Genomic DNA, 19479 nt, shown 5'->3' on the forward strand with positions numbered 1-19479 from the left:
TTATTTCATTTTTTTCAAGTATTTTTACAAAATTATATCAACCACTGTGAATCCAAATGAATATGAAATAGTATGATAATTGGCACTCCACAAGCCCAAGAAAAGGGCAATAGTTGTATTATTAGACAAAGGTTTTCTGAAGAAGATAAGTTGAACCAAGATTTTACAGAGTGATTTCAAGATTATCTTTTGAGAAAACCAGAGCCTGTGGCCTAGAGTAGGTGTCAAAACACAAGGCTCACGAAGATCACTGCTGTCCAGTTGTCTGGCAGAGCTGTGGTCTGGGACAGGTACCAGGCATCCCATAGGGACATGGAAGGGAGTTTGGGGCTGCTTTGCATGTTCTGCCTCTAAAATTACTGTAGTTTACCTCTAGCTCCTACAAGTACAGCAAAGAAGAAATTTTTTTTATGGCATGAAGGAGAGAATAAAACTTTTCTCAGCACATGGTTAAATCAACACAGTAATGAATAAGAATCTGGGCCAGCTTCACTAGATATTTTGTCCATCCGGAATTCAACTGTCACCATGAAATTTCCTGTCATCATCCTCATAGAGATTCCCTTACTCCATTGTTAGATTTTTGTGTTTTCTATATTCTCATATCTTCTTTTTTTTTTCTCATTGATTTTGGTGTGTCATATTCTACAACATATTTTTATAAATGACAGGTGAATATTTTGAGACATTGGTGGTCAGAAGATATCTTAAATTTATCTTGACACTTCATTGATATTTCAGCTGCAATAAAATTCTGTTCGGTTGATCACTATTTCTTTTCAGAATTTTGAAGGCATGACTTCATATTCTTGGTTCTTTGTGTTTCTATTTAGAAGGAAGACTTCTTATTTTTGGTTTTATGTGAGCCTTCCTATACTCTCCTTCTGTAAGCCTATAGAATTTCTTCTTTTCTCTATTATTTGGAAATTTCATAGTGATGTACCTTGGAAAACAACTTTTTTTACTACATTGTCTTGGGCACTAGATAGGTCTTTTACATTTAGAAATCTAAGTCCTTTAATTCTGGAAAACGTTCTTAAATTACATCATTCATTATTTATTATTTTCTCAATTATTTATTTATTTATTTATTTTATTTTATTTTATTTTATTTTGAGATGGAGTCTCGCTCTGTTGCCCAGGCTGGAGTGCAGTGGTGTGATCTCGGCTCACTGCAAGCTCCGCCTCCTGGGTTCACGCCATTCTGCTGCCTCAGCCTCCCGAGTAGCAGGGACTACAGGCGCCCACCACCACACGTGGCTGATTTTTCATAGTTTTAGTAGAGATGGGGTTTCACTGTGTTAGCCAGGATGGTCTCGATCTCCTGACCTCGTGATCGGCCTGCCTTGGCCTCCCAGAGTGCTGGGATTATAAGTGTGAGCAACTGTGCCCGGCCTCTTTTCTTAAATCCATTTACTCAGACGTTAAATCTCTTGCATAGATTTCTAATTTTCTTACTCTTACCAGTTATTTTTCATCTTTGTAGTAACTTTTTTTGTAATCAAACCTTATATCATTTTTTCTTAGCTTTCATGGCATTATTAATTCCAAGGCTTAAAAAAATTCTCTAAATAGTTATTTCTTTTTAAAAAGATTCTGTATATAGTTTAATCGCAGATTCAGTATCTCTCTTAGGTTATTAATGATATGGTTTTTTCCCTTCTTTTTAAATTATTTTCTCTTCCTCCAGATTGTCTTCTTTTTCTGTTTTGGCCTGTTATCTTTTATATGAGAGACTTTCCCAAAACACCTGGTAACTTTGGGTCCTTTAGTGTGTTTAAGAGTGAAAGGTCTGAGGTGTAAGGAAGGGATCCAGTTTCAGCTTTCTACATATGGCTATCCAGTTTTCCCAGCACCATTTATTAAATAGGGATTTTTTTCTCCATTTCTTGTTTTTTGTCAGGTTTGTCAAAGATCAGATGGTGTAGATGTGTGGTATTATTTCTGAGGGCTCTGTTCTGTTCCATTGGTCTATATCTCTGTTTTGGTACAAGTACCATGCTGTTTTGGTTACTGTAGCCTTGTAATATCGTTTGAAGTCAGGTAGCATGATGCCTCCAGCTTTGTTCTTTTGGCTTAGGATTGTCTTAGCAATGCAGGCTCTTTTTTGGATCCATATGAACTTTAAAGTAGTTTTTTCCAATTCTGTGAAGAAAGTCATTGGTAGCTTGATGGGGATGGCATTGAATCTGTAAATTACCTCGGGCAGTACAGCCATTTTCATGATATTGATTCTTCCAATTCATGAGCATGGAATGTTCTTCCATTTGTTTGTGTCCTCTTTTATTTCATTCAGCAGTGGTTTGTAGTTCTTCTTGAAGAGGTCCTTCACATCCTTTGTAAGTTGTATTACTAGGTATTTTATTCTCTTTGAAGCAATTGTGAATGGGAGTTCACTCATGATTTGCCTCTCTGTTTGTCTGTTATTGGTGTATAAGAATGCTTGTGATTTTTGCACATTGATTTTGTATCCTGAGACTTTGCTGAAGTTGCTTATCAGCTGAAGGAGATTTGGGGCTGAGACGATGGGGTTTTCCAAATATACAATCATGTCATCTGCAAACAGGGACAATTTGACTTTCTCTTTTCCTAATTGGATATCCTTTATTTCTTTCTCTTGCCTGATTGCCCTGGCCAGAACTTCCAACACTGTTGAATAGGAGTCGTGAGAGAGGGCATCCCTGTCTTGTGCCAGTTTTCAAAGGGAATGCTTCCAGTTTTTGCCCATTCAGTATGATATTGGCTGTGGGTTTGTCATAAATAGCTCTTATTATTTTGAGATACATCCCATCAATACCTAATTTATTGAGAGTTTTTAGCATGAAGGGCTGTTGAATTTTGTCAAAGGCCTTTTCTGCATCTATTGAGATAATCACGTGGTTTTTGTCTTTAGTTCTGTTTATATGCTGGATTACGTTTGTTGATTTGTGTATGTTGAACCAGATTTGCATCCCAGGGATGAAGCCCACTTGATCATGGTGGATAAGTTTTTGATGTGCTGCTGGATTCAGTTTGCCAGTATTTTACTGTGGCACTATTCACAATAGCAAAGACTTGGAACCAAGCCAAATGTCCATCAATGATAGACTGGATTAAGAAAATGTGGCGCATATACACCATGGAATACTATGCAGCCATAAAAAAGGATGAGTTCATGTCCTTTGTAGGGACATGGATGAAGCTGGAAACCATCATTCTCAGCAGACTATTGCAAGGACAAAAAACCAAACACTGCATGTTCTCACTCATAGGTGGGAATTGAACAATGAGAACACTTGGACACAGGAAGGGGAACATCACACACCGGGGCCTGTCATGGGGTTTGGGGGAGGGGGGAGGGATAGCATTAGGAGATATAGTTAATGTAAATGATGAGTTAATGGGTGCAGCACACCAACATGGCACATGTATACATATGTAACAAACCTGCACGTTGTGCACATGTACCCTAGAACTTAAAGTATTTAAAAAAAAAAAAAGAATCACATAAAGGATATGAGTTCATCCAATATGGAGACATGTTTCAAATCATTAAATCTGGCACTCTTAAATTATTTGCTGAATATATCCTCCATAATTCAACTTTTGAGATTCTGTTAATGTTAATATCCATCTCTGGACTTCCTTAAATAAAGGTCTAAGTGGAAAAAAAAAAAAGAATGAAAGGTCTGAAAATCTAATTTTAAACTCTGTGCATGAGAATGGGACCCATTGACCTTGGGATTCACAGTAAGGCACAGTAAGATTATCTGAGACATTTGTTGGGGCTTCCTCAATGTGAGTCTCTTAAGTCCTCTCCTTCTTGGGCTGGTAGTATTTCCTAGGAAAAATCCCTCTAGCCACTTGCCTAGAAGTTAAGTCCTGGCTGCAGCATTCTGGTAAAAGGCAGGGATAATTAAGTAGAAAGTCTCATCATTCAGTTTGTAGATGTTCTCTTGATCTTCCTTTTATTTTTGTTTGTTTATTTTGTTACAGCACATGTGCTCTCAACTTTTCCTGGTGTCCCTCTGTCCAGAGACCCTCTCTTTCAAGTTTCCTAAGAATAAAATTTTAGACATCTATTATGCTGGGTCAGGGAGGGGCAGCCACTAAGGGCACAGAGTGGGAGAGAGCTAGGCAGATAACCCTCCTCAAGCAGCTCTCAACCAACCTCCTTTCTCAACACCAGCCCCACTACAGTGTCTCTGTGGACATCCATTTCTGAGCCTTTGTCTGTTGGTGTGTCTCTACTTTCATTTTCTTCCATTTTTCAGTCTGTGTCTTTTAAAATAACATCTTTATTGATGTTACAGTGGGGTTTCAGGAGAGAGCCTGAATATTGGATGGCTCAGAGCCATGTTTGATTTTAGGCATTACTCTTATTACAGCATGTGAATGAATTATTTTTTTAAACGCAAATGGAGAGTTTTATTACTTAAGAGGGAATTTAACTCATTAATATTATCACAAGCAATATGACTAATCCTACTTGAGTAATTGTTTAATGAATTCTGCTATTTGCCTTTTCTTTGTATTTTTTTAGTTTGTCCTTTCATTTTCTTTCATTAAAATATATTTACAACGTTTTATGATGTTTTACGATGTTTTCTAACTTTTGCAATGATGGGGCTATTTGGTGGTTCTATAGAGTATTTTGGCTCAGTATAGAATTGGAGGCTAGTAATTTTCCTCTGAAAAACTTTCATTCTTTCCTTTCTGATGGTATTCAGTTATGGTAGGTATTACTCTTGATTCACAAACTCTGTTGTGTCAGAAAATAAAACTTCATTCTTGGTCATTCCTTTTTAAATTCTGAATCTGAATCTCTAGTACTTAGGAAAAAGGTAGAAGGTTTAACTTCATTTCTTGAAATATCCATCCTTCTTGGACTAGTGCCACAGACACAGGATGGAATGGGGAAATGGCAAATGCTGGTTTGCACGGAATTGAAGGATTTTTCCTAGATATGCGTCTCTCAGTGCTAACACCTGGAAAGTCCCGGGCTACCAAGATCATTGGTCACTCAAGATGTAGACCATTGTGATTGGTTCCTGTGATTTGCCTTCATGATGTCCATTGTGGAGCCCTTCTAGGCTCTTGAATTTCAGTTGTTCCCTGCTACTTCCCTGACATGCTTGGTCTAGAGGGCTTGTTAATTTTAGTTATGAACTTGACTGAGTTAAGGGACACCCAGATAGATGGGAAAGCATTATTTCTGGGTGTACCTGTTAGGGTGTTTCTGGAAGAGATTGGCATTTGAATCGGTGAACTTGAATAAGGAAGATCTGCCCTTACCCAATGTGAAAGGGCAACATCCAATTGACTGAGAGTCCAGATAGAACAAAAAGGCTGAAAAAAGGCAAATTCGCTCTTTCTTCTGAAGGTGGGACATCATTCTCATCATTCTTCTCTTTCCCTTGTGTATAAGAACTCTAGGTCTTAGGCCTTCAGACTTCCAGACTTATACCAGTAGTCTCCCCATTTCTCAGGCTTTTAACCTCAGATGGAGAGATATACCTTTGGCTCTCTTGTTCTCAGTCTATCAGACTCAGAGTGATTTGAACAAGCAGCTTCCCTGGTTCTCCAGCTTGCAGATCATGGGACTTCTCAGCCTCCATAATCACACACACACACACACACACACACACACACACACAGAGAGAGAGAGAGAGAGACAGACCCTATTGATTTTGTTTCTCTGGAGAACCCTGACCAACGTAGGATGCAAGGATTCTGTGTGCTGAGCTGCACAACACAGTCAAGCCATTTTTTTTGTCTGCCATCTTGTTAGCTCCCCAGAGGAACGGCTAGAAAATCAGATATAGTTCTCTCTGTCTCTAATCCATAGCCTCCTTCTATATGTCCCTCTTTACCTACTGCAGGCATATTTTTCTAGTCTGGAAATAATTCTTCTCCCTCTGCATTCAGAAGCTTATGCCCATGAAACAAAAGAATCTTGGCTTCATCATAAAATCTTCCAGCTTTTCCTTAGATCTTAAAAGACTTGTCGCCAATTCCTCTTTTTTGTCCTGCCATGTCTTTCTTGAAATGATTGAATATAGAGCTAAATACCTCCTTGAAGGGGAGAGGAGAAAATAAGTTAACATCTCAACATGGCATCCAGCACCATAGCTTTGGAGACAAATGGGATCTCTGGCAACATTAATTCTTTACAAGAAGCCTGTTTATTTATCTTCAAATCATTGGTAATTTTTACATCATATATATGATATACATATACATGTATATATGTATATACATATACACATATAGATATACGTATATACATATATACGTATATATAGATGTATACGTATATATAGATATACGTATATGTCTATATACATATATATAGATATGTCTAGCGAGAGAGGAATTCATTTGCATGCCTTCCTTTTTTGATATTGACTGTTTTTTGTCCACTTTTTTGACTTGCACTAGTTCCATTACACCTACCTTAACAGATTTATGGACAGTTAAAAAGTAAATCCAATAATAAATCTAAATTGACTTTTAAAATAGTTAAATAAACTTTGTCAGTTGTGATGTAGCTATATAGTCAGACTCTGTTATTTTTGCTCTCCTGCCTGAAGCCTTCCAAGAGATGAGAAACTAGCTCTCTGCTGAGATATCCATTCTTTTTTTTTTTTTGATACTTCTAATACCTAAACTTATCTTTCTTTATGTTGAGCTAATATGTTATTCCTAAGAATTACCATTTAGAAAGTCTTGCTTTCCCTTTTAGTTAATCAAAATGATGCCTCACTAAAGACTACTTCAGGGCTGCCCTTAAGATAGTTGGAGAAAACTCTTCCAATTGCAGTTTTCTCTTATATAGTCTTCGTATATTCCCTTGTTATTCTTCTGTGGAATGTCTTTGGGTCCCTTTACCCTTCATACAGTTCTACAAGCATAAGTTCTGTAGGTCTTTTAAAGAATGAGGCTATGACTTTTGCCCAAAGGCTCCAGTATACTTTGACTATCATAGAGGAAGGACATATATATCAGCTCTGCCATTCAGAACATTTACCCACTCATTGATGGAAATCAGACTAGCATTCTTGACGGTCTTGTTGCAATGTTGATATACCAATTTTATATGAATAGGAAAGAAGGACTAGAATACTGACTTTGAATCTTGTGATACATAGGGGTTTATTTTATCGCTCCACAGTAAGGGAGTAGATAATGGAATGTTATGGGCTGAGGAGTTTCTCCTGGCTTTCTGTCCTTCAACAATGCTACCTATGAATAACCCTACCCTTTCAAGTGCTCCTTTGCAAACAGCATTGACATATGGGATCAACTGTTTGAGTGAGAGAAATAGTATGGCCACAGAGGGAGGCAATCAGCCAAAACAAATTGGGGAAGAGATGAGAGACTGTGAGACTGAAAGGCTCTTGTTTGAACTTGGACTTGAACGAGACCTGCCTGGGACAAAACCAGAGCGTGAGACAAATAAAGAGAATAAAATATTTGGAAATGTACTCTTGGAATGATAGGAGACTTCGAGGTCTGGCTTTTACCCAGAGCCTGGAATTGTTGGATCTTTGGCCTAAATGAAACATTCAGTCATTATGAACTTCACAAATATGATAAGTCAACTTCAAAAGGAGAATTTGACTCATTCTTAAACTCCTAATTCTCTGAAGACAAGAGTTATACAATTTTCTGACAATGTGATTTTAATATTGCGGTGAAATTTTTTTCAGTTTTTAAAACATTCTTAATAATTAAACTGATAGTATCTATAAACAATTTATACAGAAAAATGTCCATGTTGGGTCAGAAAATCTAGAATTATATCTCAGCTACGTTACTAGATATGTAATATCTCTCTATCCCAGCTATGTCACTAGATATGTAATTTCTCTCTGCTTTAATTTCTTCATATATAAATTGGGATTGTTATATTTGTTTCATAGGTTTAAAAGCAGTATTTCACAGAAAAATCCTTTGTAAAATAAAACCTACTAAAATGTTAGCTATTGCAATTAATATTTATAACAGTACTCATATTTCTTTAAGAGCCTTTTCTATGTATGAAGTGCATCAACATTGTAAATAAATGTTGGGTTGAGAATCTCCTATAATGCTCCTTATTCTTGCATCACAGGCTGATAGTCAACCACCAAAATCTTTCTTCCCTTCTTCTACAGCACTAGAATTGTAACTGATACCATTTCCAGACTTCCTTACAGTTAGATGTGGCCAAATGTCTCAGTTTATGCGGGCTAAAGTGATGTGTGCTATATATAGGGACATTTCTTAAGACCAGGCAGTACCTAGATATTTTGATGTTTCCCTATGATTACAGAAAACACACAGGAGGAAATTAGAAATTATCCTGAATTTAAAAAAATCTCAAATTGGCATCGTGTAATGAATACATTGACAACCTACTGGTTGAATGATCAAGGAATTTAAATCTTTAATATTGAAATAATTTTACAGTTATAAAATAATTCCAAAAATAATACAGAGAGTTCCATCTACCCTTAATCCATCTTACCCTTATGTTTATATATTATATAACTATAAAACATTCATCAAAAGAAATTACCCTTCATACAATAGTATTAACCAGAGCACAAGATTTATTCAAATTTCCCCAATTCTTCTATCAATGTACTTTTTCTATTCTACATCTAATCTCAAATCCCACATTGCTTTTAATTGTCAAGCCTCTGTGGTCTTCTTCAATCTGTGACAATCATCAGTCTTGACCTTGACATTTGAAGAGAATGGATCAGAGAACTGGTCAGTGGAAGTGTCACATATTTATATATACTTAAACTTTCAACCTAAGCTTGTCTAATGTTTTTTCATAATTAGATTGAGGTTATGCATTTATGAGATGAATGTCACAGATAATGTGCTTGTCTCTGGGCATCACATCAGAGTATTGGAGATGACACAATTTGCATGACAGGTTATGTAAACCTTAATCACTTGACTATGGTATTGTCTGTGAAGAGTTTCCACTCTAAATTTCTATTTTTCTTGTTGTAATCTTCTTGTTGCAAATATCTGGTTTCAGCTTAAACTTTTGCCCATTCATTTTAGCATCCATCTCTGGTTCATGGCTGTGGCAATTTTTACTGTGGTATTCTAATTGTGATTTTCCATTGATAAATATATAAAGAAGAACCATCACCCATGCCCCACTGTATAAGTCCATTTTCATGCTGCTGATGAAGGCATACCTGAGACTGGGTAATTTATAAAGAAAAAGAGGTTTAATGGACTCACAGTTCCACATAGCTGAGGAGGCCTCACAATTATGGCAGAAGGCAAAAGGCACATCAGACATGGCGGCAGACAAGAGAGAATGAGAGCTAAGTGAAAAGGGAAACCTTGTATAAAACCATCAGACCTTGTGAGACTTATTCACTACCATGGGAACAGTATGGGGGAAACCACCCCCATGATTCAATTATCTCCCACTGTGTCCTTCCCACAACACCTGGGATTTATGGGAGTTATAATTCAAGAAGAGATTTAGGTGGGGACACAGCCAAACCATATCACCCCATTTATTTATGTTAGTATGAACTCAAATTTTTATTTTTAGGAGTTTTTCTCAAATACCAGTTACTTATTTTTTGTTCATGCTATTCCAGCTTTAGCCACTGGGAGACTTTTCAGTTTGGCTCTTGTGATTATTCAGTATTCCTCCATCCTTTGTTTTATTTATTTATTATTTTATCCCAGTTTCTTATTTTCTGGCATTATGAAGATACTTCAGACTCACTTTAAACTTTCCTGTCTCAATTCTGGAATCAATCATTTCTCACAGGAGTCCTGATTCCATTTACTGGAGAATGATATTTAGAAACTAATGTGTGGGTGCTAGGTGTGCTATTTTGTTACAGGGGTCTTACTGATTCTAGCCCCATTCAGGGATACAAGTAGGAAATATATGTAGCATACTAATTCATGCTTACACTCATTTTCATAGCTATTTTTGTATATGTTTACATGTCCATATATATGTGTGTGTGTATACATATACATACTTAAAAATAACGTAATATTGATACCATTTACTACAATCCAGCACCATAGGAGCCATTCTAATCTTCCCTCCTCACCTTTTACAACTTCTTTCTCTGGTAGCAGGAAACCTGGCTTTTATTATGTACAATACATTTATTTATTTGTTTAATCCTAATATAAAAATATAATTGTTTTAGGATTCCTGATCCATATCCCTGAAAGAAACAAAGTCACAAACTAGAGCATATTCTTTCACTCGGCAAAATGTATTTAAGATTCATCCATGTTGTCGTTTGAACCATTAGTTTGCTCTGTTTATTGCTAATACTGCATTTGAGCTATGTGCCACAGTTTGTTTATATCTTTACTGGTTGAAGGACATCTAGGTTGTTTCTAATTGTTAAGAATTATAAACAAAGCTGATGTAAATACTTGTGAATAGGTTTTTGTGTAAATATAATGTTTCATTTCTTCTGAGTAGATACCTAGGAGTGGACTTCCTGGATTTTATGGGTAGATATATATTGAACTTTATAAGAAACTGCCAAACTGTTTTCCAGAGCGGCAGCGGCATTTTCTAAAATTCCACCAGCAATGTATGGGGCGCCTCATTGCTCAGCAAGCTAACCATTATTCAGTATTGCTAGTTGTTTGCATTGGAGAATATAGAACCTGAAAGAGACTTCGGCAGCTAGAGCATCTTCTTCGTGTAACGGATGTGTCAAGATCCCCAGAAATATAAAGTCATTTGCTTAGGAACATACAACAAGCTAGGGATAAATCTGGACTACAAGAAAATATCTCTTGCCTGGCTCTCAGTCTTATGTGATTTTTTTCCTGCCAATTTTTCATATACCATTTGTTTCCATATTTGGTCTTTACCCAACACAATATAAGCAATTCTTAAGCCTTATCGCTTGGAATGGTAAAATGATATTGATACATCTTTTAGGTCTTTTTAATCTCTGGAGATGATAAAATGTGCAGGGAGAGGGGGCAGTATATTAGCCTATTCAGCAGCTGAGATTATAAACAACTTGTATTCATTCATCTGGTAAATATTTATCAAGCATCTAGTCTGTGTCGGACTCTAACCTGGGCACTGAGTTGACTATAATAATAAAAGTATTTTCTTGCTGCCAGTGACCTTTATGTTTAATTCATTAAAAAATATATGCTACAAGGGAAATATAGAGAGATGTTTCTTTTCAAGAGTGTATTGTTAGCATTTCTCAACACAGTACACACCCATAGCTAGGGTGTGTGTTGGATGACACAGGGCACCTATGATGGTTTCTTTAAGGAGAAAAAGATAATAATCACTTTTGATTTTCACTTTCTGGGTGAACAGATGCAAATATTTTCAGCAAATTGTTGAGATACTTCCTGTGGTAAAGCAGTTCTTGGAGACTTGGAAGAGTTATTTGCTTACATCAGTTTTTAGGAAGTAATTCATAGGAGAACAATTCAATTGCAAAACCTAATATCGTTCCTCAAGCTACACCCTCTCTTCTTGTAGAAAAACACTGCCCAGGCTTCCTAGTAAATACAATCTTTTCCTAAAAGAAGGTGAGTGGCATCGAGTTTGAAACAATGGAGTGCCATCTGGAATGACAATTTATGGAAGCTACAAAAAGCTAGCTACAAAAAAAATGAGCATTATCCTTAAGGAATGATAATACATGCTAAAGATGAACAGTATTGAATTAGATTTCAATCTCATGAAACTTATAATCTTATTGAAAAACACAGGTTTTGAATCAAAACTCAAGGTAAAACAGAAACACATAGATAAATATTCTCCAAAGTGTGTGTGTGTGAATACACACATATACATATGTATACATATTACACATGTATTTATGTAATGTATGTATAACATGCTTTTTAAATGTTTTAAAATCTTTAAACATGATTCCATATTCTATATAGATGACATGAGAAATCAGAAATAAAAGAGAAAAATAATTTCAAACACTGTAAAATAATTCAATACTAATTTTGAGAAAATTACCAACTGCTAATTTTTTAATTTATTAATAAAATGTAGTTTCCAACTTGGTGAAAATATTTCCTCTTTACTTTTGTAAGTTTTCATGAATTGCATTTATAAGATTTGCTTTAAGATTATATTTTAAAGCATAAAGATATTTTAAAATTGCACATGTAAAATAGACTGGAGAAATATTAGATTAAAAAGATAGAAGACTTGATAATTCTCATATACACCACTAACAACTGTGTGTTCATGTATATTCAAAGACATCAGTCATTACTATTTTTTTAATCCAAATCTATTTTAGGCAAAACTATTATTTTTATATACATTTAAATGTTGATAGCTATCTTTTGTGTTTTACTATAATATGCATGACTATTGTATGCCATCTTGATCTCTGACCATCATCAGGGTTTAGAAATATGCTGTTCTAGTGGCAATATATTGAATCTCATAGCACACCTTCTCATGACAAGAAACTATGATCCCTACTCTATGTAATGAACGAGAGGGTTTTATATTTGGAAGTCTCAGGAAATAGAACTAGCAGGGGACATTTGGGTCATAGTTTGAAGGACCATAATATAAAAAATAAGATAGATGAGTAGAGGTGTGAGTGAAAAAAAAACTATAGAAATAGGAGTCATTTTAATGGTACGCAGTTTAGAAGGAACTTCACGTATATGTTCTCACATGGTCACTTTTTGATCTCTATGGAAACATCAACTAAAATCATTTAGTAAAAAGCTGATGATTTTAGGCAAAAGATGAGGGTATGCTGTGACTGAGATTTCAAGAAAACAATTGTTTCTAAGAAATGTACACGTGTCTTCCTATTATGTTCTGGATGAAGCCATTCAAAACATGTTAATTAATAATGTACCTTTTTCTTTCTCTCTCTCTCTCTCCCTCCCTTCCGCTCTCTCTCCCTCCCTCCCTCTCTCTCTCCGCCCGCCCCACCTTTCTCTCTTTCTTTCCTTCTTTCACGGAGTTTTGCTATTGCTGCCCAGGCTGGAATGCAGTGTGCGATCTTGGCTCACTGCAACCTCCGCACCTCCCGGGTTCAAGCGTTTCTCCTGCCGCAGCCTCTTGAGTAGCTGGGATTACAGGCACATGCCACCACATCCAGCTAATTTTTTTATTTTTAATAGAGACGGGGTTTCACCATATTGGCCGGGATGGTGTCGATCTCTTGACCTCATGATCTGCCCACCTCGGCCTCCTAAAGTGCTGGAATTACAGGCGTGAGCCACCGCGCCCAGCCTAACGTACATTTTTTAAAAATACTTTTGTCTTTCTTCCCTTTCTCTCTCTCTCTCTGTTTGTGTGTGTGTGTTTAGGATTCACGAATATTTCTTTAAGAAGGCTAATATACTGTTGAGTTCTATAGGCTACATGCATTTTTGCACACAACCATATAAAACTTGTCATTTAGACATTTTTTTATGGACCTTGTAGATATCAATTTCTGGATGCTTGGCATTTTCCAAAAGCATTTCCTGTTGTACCTGCTATATGGTCACTTTGCTGGACGGCTGAGAGGATTTACTTTTTGTTGCTAAAATGGACTAAATAATGTCATTGAAAAATATGAAAAGGTTTCCCTTGTCCAAAAAATTATTATCTATTGTAATACTTAAATGATTTGTTCTCATTGGTAAGCCATATTCTTGTGTTTAAATTTTAATTGGTTAGCAGAACAGAGATTAATGTTCACATTCAATTAATACTATATATTTTATCTTATGATTATTAATAATGTGACTAGATGTATGAAATAGAGTATATTTGTGCATTTTTATAAATTTATAAATGTATAAATTTTACTTTTAATAGTGACTAAAGAAGAATCAAGGTAATATGTATTATGTTGTTCACATTTCCATGCTTTACTGACTACAGGAAATAAAATTCTAGATTTTTGATGCCTGACCCTGGATATGTCCATGCGTAGGAACATTAATTGCTAGGGAAACTAATACAGAAAAAAAAAAATCTGTAATTTAAGTAAATTAGGATAATCTTGAAGAAGATGCAGGTTACATACTTTTACTCTAACACATTGATTTTTTTAAGCTAAAGTTTTCCTTTGTCAAGTGTGACTCTGTGGAACAAGCACAAAGTCACCTTGATTCACCTTATATATTTGATGCTTTTAGAGGAAAAAGGAGGCCTACTCTCTCCTTATCCCTTTTGCCTCAATTTATTAACTGTTTGCTCTGCTCTGTCAGAAACTTTTGCAGCTGCTAATCTTATCTTGGCATCTTTGACATTTTTTTTCAACACCATGAAAGCTCTAAAATGAAGCTATCAGATGCCAGAATCAAGCTCTGGCATGAGACTGGCAAGAATTAGAACCTGGAAATTAGACCTGCTGGTGGGACCTGCTGCTTTGGGCCAGGTCCCATTTTGGTGACAAGGGATACAATGATGAACATGGCTCTTTGGCTTTGAGGATTTTTCACACTCGGGGACAAGATAAAAAAATTCATCTTCCACGTTACTTCAATAATCTTTAAAATTAATGATTTTCTCCATTTTTTAACATGGCAAATATAACAGTTTATGTTACAAAGCATCGCACTGCTGTGAGAATATGCAGGTTTATAAATATTTCCATTCCACTAGTTATTAGTTGTAATTCCAAAGGGATGGTTTTTAATCATAGGAGGCCAGAATTGATTAATGACTGGATATGCTAGAAGTCAGCAATAAAAGATACCGAACCAGTAGCAAGTACTAGAACTAGACTCCAGTCACTGCAGAAATGTAGCTAAAGCAAACAAGACTAAACATTCTGGGAGGAACTGAAGTATTACATCAGTTATTGAGAGAAGGACTCAGGCATGGCAGAATAAACTATGAACCCACCTACTAAAACTGATGTACAGCTCAAGGACTTGGTCTTAAACCTGATACTGAATCCCTGAATTTAGAACTACAATTTATGGTCGGAAAGGGCCTCATGGACCCAGTGATTTGAAAATGAGTCATGGCTTAAACCTCCCCTTAACTAAGGGCAAGACTGATTGAGGACCTCAGGGGACACTTGAGACCCTTAGATGAGACAGTATGCACCCAGCCTATAGTCTGGCACTTGAGCAAAATAAATACTTACCTCCTTCCTAAATGCCAGGAATTCTTAAGTCCAGGAATCACTGAGATCATTCACAACCATTTCAGGATAGGTCAGTAAATAAATAATTTATATTATTATCTTCTAAATCAGGAGAAATGTAATCTAGGGAGGATTTTTTAAATGCAATCTATATTATGCTTTCTCCTATGCTAAAGCAATAGAGCGGTCACATCAGCCCTCTATGAAAATGAATTGCTTTCTTATCACTAATAATATTGATGGAGAAACTAAAACAGATTTTAATGAAATGTTGTTAAGGAATTGCTTTAAACAATATCAATTGTAGGTGACCCTTAAAATATTTAGTTTGAGAAATTCTTCCCACTGCATTCCTTTTGTAGAACTATAAACTGTGAGAAATAAAACAAGGGCATCTTCAACTTGAAACTCTGCATGGGAAACCATCATCTCACAAAACTGAGTCATGGGTCAAGAAGACAATTTGCAAGCCCCTTTTCTATACTGAATTTCAAATGTTTGGCACAAAGCAGCAGCCAGCCAGCATTATCTGACTCCCTGTGAACTGCCAGTAAGAAAAGGCTAAAATATTTCGACCACAGATTTTTTTCTCCAGAAAGAATACCATTTAAACTTCATGTCTCAGGGTTTATATTCAGTATATAACCACTTGAATATCACTCTTGTTTTATGTGTATATTTTAATAACTTGTTATATTGACGTGCTTTCAAGAAAAATCTTCGTTAGAAATCTGAACAAGATGTTCAAAAATGCAAAACTGGTTTTTCGTAAATTTAGTTGAACTTAAAAGTGATACTATGAGGAAAAGAGCAACAACATGTTTCCTTGTGGTTATGTACGATTGTTTTATTAGGTTTGATAAGACTAAACAGTCCAAAGGTATGACAGTCCTGACACCTGGCATATGAAAGATGGAATTCCTGAGTGGAAATTATTCTTATTGAACTTCTCTGAAGAGTTTTGGCTGGAAAGAGGTATCTTTTCCAAAGCCAGTACATTCTCGGCGCTCCTTCAACTGGCTGAAAAATGAGGTACTGAATTCTTTGCTTAATGGGAAATCTACTGTTGTTTTAATACATATTTTTTGGAACCCCCTTTTTTAAAAAATGTTTCTGTCATCACTTTTCCTTTGTGGAAATAAATATGACACCATGTAGAAAAAAATGTTATAGCTCCATGTGTATAGAATAATGGTTTAAATTTAAAGATGAACTAACACTAAACTCCATTGAGTGATTAGAGATTACTGAAAATAAACACACATACAAGTTTATATGTTGCATTATTTCTATGCAAAACACTAGGGTAGTATGAATACTGTGTACTTGGCTGTGTTTAGGTAAAATCAAAGGTGTTTATAATAAGCATAATAAGGTATTTTTATGCGGCTACATTATTTATCTTTCTGGTTCTACTGTGTGATGCACGACAGACCCGTTACTGTATTTCAGCTCAGATATTTATATACGATTCAGTTCAAAGAATGGATTCCTATCCCTCCACCTACTAAAAAATGTAAGACAGAGAACCAAATAAAAAGAAGTCATAAATCACAATAGTACAGATGTTGAAAAAGGAAAGTGCTTTTCTTTTTTTTGGGCTGTCAATGTAGCATATGAATTTTTAAGTTACGAAATCCATAAAGAATAGTTTTATGGTTGAAAACAAAAAATGGAGGGTATAAATTAATTGAGCAACAAAATACAGGATTTTAAAGAGTAGATTTAGAGCTTGTTAGAGGAAGCTGACCATTTTGAAAGGGCTAAAACACAAAAGTATTTTGTGACTCTGAATTACTTGCTCTGTTCTGACCAAGGCCCAAAAGTAGGAGTCAATATGGTGCCCTACTTGGGGCAGGGAGTCAACTGGTATCTCTCTACTTTACCTCTAACCCATTTGAATATGTCCCATATGAGTTTAATGTGATATTAGGTGATGAAACAGTGTGAATACTGTTTATGAATGAGCCAAGTCAAATTCCATCCTAGACATGATTCAAATCACCTATCTGACCACCTCAGATTGTAGACAACTAGTTCCTTCTGAGATATCCCATTCTATCTATGATCCAAACATGATCTCCCTCTACCTTTTTCTTATTCCTCTCTGGCACCTAAAGAAACATTTATCTCCTGTTCCACAGAGCTATTTTAAACATGTGAAGATAGTTCTCATGTTTCTCAGTGTACCTGTTTAATTGAATGCTGTATTCTCCAGAGAAAACATTCCTGGTTCTTCCTGTCATTTGAAACATAATTGGTGTCATGTTTGTTCCACAACTTTGGTGAGTCATTGTTTATTCCGTGTGCTTAAGATACACTTTAAAATGTGTCACTAAGCATGTCCCACACATATTTTAATTATTGTAAATATAGGAACATTATCGCCTCCTTATTTATGTGACCTGTGGCCAGAAAATACCATATGTCCTGCAACAATTACAATGAACCATTCTTTCTCCTGTGTTACCGCTCTTGATTCATCAACTGAATAAACTATCTGTCTCCATATGTGTAGGTGTATATATGTGTACATGTGTGTAGGTGTGTATATGTGTACACATACACATATATACACAGAATAATTCTTATCACAATCTAATACACTTATCACAATCTAATACGATGAGGAATGAGAAAATAATTTTGAATAGACCTAGAAAAATGTTCAAGGTTCATCATATTTGGAGGGAGATAGATGGTATTATTAGTCATTAGACAGTTGAAATATTTCTTTCCTTGTAAATACTGTAATCTTATTCAGTAATTTATGTGTAAGACAGCAAAGCAATACCTTCATCTGTAGCAGAGTTCCTTTCCACTTGACCTTTTTCATGCTTGCCAGATTTCAAATGGGTATTATTTTTCTGAAGTGTGAAATAATTGACAACATAGTCATTTTTTATATCCTCCTCTATTCCAATACTTGGTTCAATTTCAAACACCTGTTAAAATGCAGGTATTAAGGTTTACCTCTAGGACCTCAGACAATTGTTTCAGTATGGTTCTTATCTTTTTCTTCTGTTAATTAAAAAAAAATGGCTCATCAGTTGTGAGGAGGCTCCTCTTTTGTGATCCTTCGTTGCATTATTTATACTTCTGCACACAAATAAGACATATATGCTCACTCGATATCAAAAGAAAGAGAGGGAAAAATCTAGAGGTGAAAAATCTTCTCTCTCATCTGTCAGAATATTTCTGGGAATACTAAGAAGTTGTTTATTAGGATTATTGATTTTGATATTTTCACCCTCAGTGAAAGTTTTAAAAGTTTCTTTTGAATGTACTTGGCATGTCTAAGGAGTGTTTCAGTAGCAATTAAAGATTTATCATTCATCACAAATGCTGTCAGAGCTTTCAAATGCATTAAATATTTGGATAGTAAAATTTAAAACCACATATATACATGTGTATATTTATACCTGTATTTTTTACTCTGAGGAAATTACATATAATGTATATCAATATATAAAATATATATAATTTTCCAGCAGTAACTGATCTCTGTAGATCATGAGAAACCCTTGCAGTTCTTTCATTTTATGATTCATATAGTGGGATCAATTCATAAGAAAAAAATAAAATTGGTCTGAGCATCTTATTTATCCACTCCAATCCAAGAATGGAGGATTTAAAAGCCAATTTAAATTGAGGAGAAATTGTGTGTTTTTCTAGAGATCAATGAAAGAGAAAGAAGTAACAATATTATAGGAAAGTCTGGGAGCCTGCCCCAAACTGGAAATGCTGTGGTGTTGGCAGATGATACTGCTATGACAGGGTGTTAGGAGACTCGTGTTGACTCCATTTCAAATATGCTACCATAAGAGAGACTGGGATACCAGAGTGGATATTAGGCATATCTTTATATGCAGTATATATTTATATAAAATATCTTGAGTTCCATCTTCACCACTCCAAGAACTCTCAGCAGATGAAGAATATACAAAAGTTTGAAATGTGGAGACGGCAGATTTCTGAGGACAATGTCTTTGGGAAAATGGTATTGTGAGCTCTGTGACCAATTTGGCATCCTCCACACAATGTACCTGGGTCTGTGGCACTTCCTTAAGCCTGGTGAGGAAGGCTTTCACAAGATAAGTCAGAAAGCCATGTGTGTCTCTGCAGTTTGGGGTCACATTGACAGCAGTAGTGGGCAGAAGACAAGCCAATTGCCTGGTGACAGAGCCCACAGAGCATTGCAGCATTGCAAACATCCTGCACTCCCAGAGTTTGTCAGAGCAAACGATGTGAGAGTGTGATTGGTAGGTCAGTGGCAGGTCACGTGGAATAGAGAATCGGCTTGAGGTAATCTAAGATCATGACAAAGAGGGTGACTAGAGGCCTGCGAATATCCCATCAGAGAGAGGCTAGTTAGGGTTTATCA

The 19479-nt window shown here is 35.8% G+C and overlaps 1 protein-coding gene across 21 annotated transcripts in view; it reads left to right on the plus strand.

Moving 5' to 3' along the window:
- LOC129060378 (protein PPP5D1-like) overlaps nucleotides 1-19479 on the plus strand; it is a 272742-nt gene that overhangs the window by 94152 nt on the left and 159111 nt on the right. For 8 of the 21 annotated variants that reach the window (XR_008527042.2, XR_008527033.2, XR_008527032.2 and 5 more), the window contains one exon: nucleotides 15950-16127. The exons of the other annotated variants lie outside the window; for them this stretch is intronic. The gene's annotated coding sequence lies outside the window, so the exon portion shown is untranslated. The remainder of the gene's footprint in view (nucleotides 1-15949; nucleotides 16128-19479) is intronic. 21 annotated transcript variants of the gene reach the window in all.

This window comes from Pongo abelii, chromosome 6 (assembly GCF_028885655.2).
Source record: "Pongo abelii isolate AG06213 chromosome 6, NHGRI_mPonAbe1-v2.0_pri, whole genome shotgun sequence".
NCBI lineage: Eukaryota > Metazoa > Chordata > Mammalia > Primates > Hominidae > Pongo > Pongo abelii.